Raw genomic sequence first — 5,759 nt, 5'->3', positions numbered from 1 at the left:
TCATCTGAATGTGTTAATTAATAGTAACAGATTTTTCCAAAGTTAACTGTTTCAATCCTAGGGTGAACTTACTTGTCACTGTTGTTTTTACTATATTGCTAGACTCAGTTTGCTAAAGTTATTTTGGATTTCTTTATTGATGTTCAAAGTGAGTTTGATCTCATCTCTATATTTTCTGAAAAAAGTATTTGATCTAAATTTTCATATTTTATAGTTTCCTCTAATAATTTTTCAAAACTCTTTTTTCATTAGATGCTGTTTACTTTTTATTTTTCTCAACCTTTTTGAGAGATTCATCATTTAATTGGCATTTTCAAAGAATCTGTTAATAATTTTGTTGATAATCTCTATTATATGTTTATTTTTTCTATATCAGTGATTTTTCTCTCTGTTCTTCTCATTTAGCTAATTTAATTAATGTGTTGTTTTAAAATATTTCAAAGCCTGTGGGCAAAATCGTTAACACCCACTACTAGTAGCTTCAGCCTTCCCTTCCACCACTAGTTCCTGTCTCTCCGTTTCTTCCGGAGCCTGAATCAGCACCTTACTGTCCCCGTGTGTCCTCACCTACTAGCCCCAGGACTCCAGCTTCTGTTCAACCCTTTCCTTGGCCCTGGCTGCTCCTTTTAGGGTAAGTGTGAATGAATTCAGTTGTTCCAATTGCGCCTTTTCATTGAGCACTTTTGTTTTCCAGTGATTAAGAACAAGGAGAATGATTTAATTGTTAACAAAATGATTGCTTTTCAAATTATAACAAGATGTGATCATGGTTCATCATGTAGAAAATAGACACATACAAAAAAAGAAAGTAATTGTCTTTAATCACACTCCTCTGGGACAAGCAGTTGAAATCATATTACATCCACTGCACTGGTACAGTTGGCTAACCACACTCCAAATGATAGGAAAACCACTAGGTATTTTCTAAGTAAAGATTTATTGAGATATAATTTATACAAACTAAAAGTCACTCTTTTTATATCGTGTGTACATTTTGACAAATGCGCAATTGTATACCCACGACCATAATAAAACTCACTAGCTTTTAATATTATTTGTAACTTCTAATTACATTTACCAAAGCTTTGAAAAATGCACCCACATAATGGCCTATGGGATGAACCAAATGACTGCTGTTTATTGTCCTACAGCAGGAAGGTTAAAGGGAAGGAAACAAGTAACAGGCGTGGAGGACCCCAAAGGAAAGGCCGTGGCCGGGACCAGGCTTACATCCCCACTGCAGATAAACACACCAGATGGGAAACAAGGAGAGAAAAAAGCTTCCCCAGGTGGGAGAGTCTGATGTGGAGCCTCAGTCAGAGATCACTAAGGGCTGAAAAGGGAGGGAGAGATTCCCAGGGAATGGCCCTAGGATGGGACTTGAAAGCTGGCAAAGCTTTAAGTTAGAAGAGAGTAGATTTTCAAGTAGGGGCACTGGGGACTGACTGAGCAGGAGATGAATACCAACAGCAACCTGGCTGGGAAAAGTCCACGCCAGCCGTGGCTGGCTAGACAGCACAGTGGCGGTCTGGATGGTCTTACTCCACTCAGGCTGCTACAACACCAAGACTGGGTGGCTTATAAACAGCAGGAATTATTGCTGACAGTTCTGGAGGCTGGAAGTCGAAGACCAGAGTGCCAGCGTGGTCGGGTTCTGCTGAAAGCCCCCCCCCCGCCAGGTCCCTGACTTCTCATGTACCCTCACCTGGGGGAAGAGATGAGCTAGCTTTCTCGGGTCTTTTATGAGGGCACTGATTCCAGTCAGGAGGGCTTCACCCTCATGACCTAAACACCTCCAAAGCCCCAGCTCCTAATGCCTTCACTTTGGGGTTTAGGATTTCAACATATGAATTTGGGGGAAACACAAATATTCAGATCATAGTAGAAAACAAGTTACAATAAGCTACTAAAAGTTGGGAATGAAGACCAGGTATGATTCTAGAGGCGCAACTGAAAGGTCCGTGTGGGGGACACGGCAGAGCACAGGCGGGCACTGGGACTCAAGGTTCACGTCCTGGCTCCCCAGTGACATCTGTTACCACCTCTGTTTCCCACCTACATAACAGCAAGATTAAACTGGATGGCCCTAAGAGGCCCTTCTGACTCACATTCAGGACTAGGGGAAACAGGCAGTAGCAATAAGGCTCATTAATAACGGTATTTATTGGGCCCTCACTATATACAAGGCTTTCCACTTCCTATTGCATTCAGCCTTCCTAACAATCATATGTAGCATGTACTATTATGATCATCCTCATGTGTTAGGAAACCGAGGAGCTGAGAAGGCATGTCTGAGGTTATATGTGGAGTGACGTGGCCAGGACCTGAGCCCAGGCAGACCCGCCATCTGAACCACCACCCTCTGTTAGCCCTGTTCCTTAGGTGACAACAACTGTACACGAGTGAATTATTGGAGGGGGTGGGAGAGGGAATGTACATGAAATGAAACACGATGTACTGAAACAAGAACAGGACTTGGTTCCAGACTATACATCAGGGAACAAGAATAAGGAAAAGGACTGAGATTTCTAGAATGGGAGACTGGAGGAATGTTGTTACCAGTGACAGAAGGATTTGCAGCTTGGGAAAGGCAGAGAACATGTATTTCAGAATTATGAGAAGCCTATGTATTCAAAAAATTTAAAACAGAATTACCACATGATCCCATAATTCGACTTCTGGGAATCACTAAATAATTAAAAGCAGGGTCTCAAAGAGACGTTTGTACACCCATGTTCACAGTGACATCATTCACAACAGCTAGAATGTGGAAAACAGCCCAAGTGTCCATCAATGGATGAAAGGATAAGCAAAATGTGATGTATATATACAATGGAATATTATTCAGCCTTAAAAGGAAGGAAATTCTGACACCTGCTACAACATGGATAAACCTTGAAGACATTATGCTCAGTGAAATAAGCCAGTCACATAAGGACAGATACTGTAGGATCCCACTTGTATGAGGTACAGACAGAAAGTAGAAAGCTGGTAACCAGAGGCTGGTGGAGGGGGCTTCGGGGAGTTTAATGGGTACAGAATTTTAGTGTTGCAAGATGAAAAGAGCTATTGAGATGGATGATGGTAATATATTCACAATATTATGAATATATTTAACACACTGGAGTGTACACTTAAGACAGTTAGGGTGGTATATTTTATGTTATATGCATGTTAGCACAGTTTTTAAAAATGAAAAAAAAAAGAGGCCTAGGCATTCTTTCTTTCTTACTTTGGTCTTATGAAGAATCTTGCAAATAGCTAAGGCAGGTGTAATACCTACTTTAGTCAAAACTCTTTTGATTGCAAGAGACAGAATGCAACTAAAACAGAAGATTAGGAAACAGAGAATTTGAGAGTGTAGATACCTCAGGGACGAGTGGGTCCAGACCTCAAATGACATCACTGGGACCTTCCCTAGTCATGTCTCTGCTTCATTTTAAGTCTAGAACCCTCCACTCCGGCTGAAGATCGAGTTCTCCAGGTAGGGAGGATGCACAAGAGCAGCTCCATCCTCCAAGGGAGGCCACCGCTTGGCACCCGTTTATAGGGTCTTGGTAAATACAACTTCTTGACTCACATGCCCAAAACCTGGGCCGTCACTGGCCGACGGGATAGAATATGGCTGCGGCCAGGCAGGCCAGAGCAGTGCATTTGCAGTGAGGAGGGGTGGCCAGGATTCCGGCCCCCAGCACAGGATGAATGGACTGGCCCGACACCGCACGACCACATAACCCCATTTTAGTTGTACAGATTGGAAATTGGAGCTCAAAAAAGTTTAATTTGTCAAAAACTATGCAATAGTAAAATGGCTAATAATGCAAATGAGGTATGCCTTTTGTGATCCTAATTTTTTCAGACTCTCAGTCTTCCCAGCTTTAGTTTGTGACAAATGCCGGTAAGGATTTTGAGATATCTAAAGAAATTAGCTGATTTATACAGTGACGAAAACAGCATAATTACCAGCAGTGTAACAAAGAGCACTTCATTTCTAGGGAGATAGAGGGGTTCAAACTCAGCCCTGCCACCTGGTGGGACCCTGGTACCAAAGTAGCTTAGAGTGAGCGTGGAGCTAAACACTAAGCAAGCAAACAGTAAGGGAAACACGGGAAGCGCCAGGCACAGAGCTCACCTGCCACCAGCACTGCACTGACCACGCCCGGGGACTTCTCATTCCTTCCACCGGGAAGCCTCTCAACAAGGCGAACTCGCAAGACTTAACACCCACACTCAGGTATGAGTCAAAGATGGGACCTGATTGACGCTAGTGGCCATCAAGGCAGGACAGGAGCCGAGGACTGTTGTCTCTCTCAGGGACAGCCCGGACGTGGGGTGTGGGATCGAGGCCTGGCTGGGCCCACTCTGGCAGCACTGCCCCTGTGTTTCGTGGGGACATGGATTTGGTGTCTGATGGCGTTTCCAGCATGAACTGTCTACGGCCCTACCCAGACCCTCCACTTCAGAAGGCACAGGGCAGGTGTGGGTAAACCGTCTTAGACTCTGTGTCTTATCTCTTATTTTTCTTGAAAGTTATGCTCTTGGTAGAGCTAAGCTATGAGTATCCTACTCTTTTAAACCTCAGAGGATTAGGGGCTAATCCCCTTCCCCCATCTTTTTGTGAGTCTGAGCTTGATGTGTTTTATAATGAATGATTTTAACGACTCTAGAGCTTTGAGAACTTCAAGTTACAAATGTCACCTCACTTGTGTTTCTCTCATCTCACCAGTGACTGCTCCATAGCTACATTCTCTTTGCTGGGCACCTTTAATGATTTAGGTATTGTTAAATACCTAAATATAATGACTTAGGTATCGTTAAATACCTAAATAAAATGATTTAGGTATTTAGGTATTAAATAAATTTGGTGTTCCTGGTTTATTTCATCTTAGCATTCTGAAAGTAAGAGTCTCAATGACAAGATGTCAAGACTACCCAGATGAATTGTGTAATAACTGTGAAACAAGTTGTAAAGAGCCCACAAAGTAAATACAGAATACATGGTATCACTAAATCTGCAGATTTGGCCCCAGAACAAATCCACTACTAAGGTCAGTTGATGTGGTGATGGGGTGTGTGGTGTTGGGAGGGAACTGTGCTGTGTGGAAGAAAAGCTTTACTTTAACTTAGTTAGATTTCATTCTTTTGAGCTGATCATGACACGTTACATTGCCTGCTTCTAAGTTGCAGACAGACATCAGGAGGTAAATGAAATTTTCTAAGATAATCAGAGTGAGGATGGCTTTTCCCTTCACCATGTGGCAAATAAGGGGTCAGGGGAGAATTCCGATGGTGGAAACCACTTTACATCATAACAGAATACAGAAAAACCATTACAGGTAACTGTCACAATGCTCTTTTCCAATTATGCCCAAACCTCAAAAGATTTATTTCATTCACTAGCTATTTCCATAAAGACAGGACCAGAGTGATACACAAGTTTATTAACACAATCTGCATTGTGAACAGTACCTCCTGGGGTTATATGAAATGGAAAACCTGCAGAAAGAGCTTCTTCAAAATGCAGATTGAAATGCAAATCCAACTGTTAAGAGAAAATACCGCTGTGTAGCCTGATGGCAATTATTTCCCTTCAAATGAGGTTTGCCTGTCAGCAGGAGAGAAAGACTGGGTGAGAGGGGATGTCTGATAAATGACAGGGGCGTGTGCTCCACACCAGGCCTCTCTAACAGTCTACTTCCACCTAATTTATTAGGCTTCATGAGGTTATACCTGAAGCACCTCTGTTTTAATCTTAGAAA

Source organism: Mesoplodon bidens (assembly GCF_964165515.1).
Source record: "Mesoplodon bidens genome assembly, chromosome: 13".
NCBI classification, from domain to species: Eukaryota; Metazoa; Chordata; class Mammalia; order Artiodactyla; family Ziphiidae; genus Mesoplodon; species Mesoplodon bidens.
The sequence above is the reverse complement of the archived record's forward strand: the minus strand, read 5'-3'. Positions refer to the sequence as shown.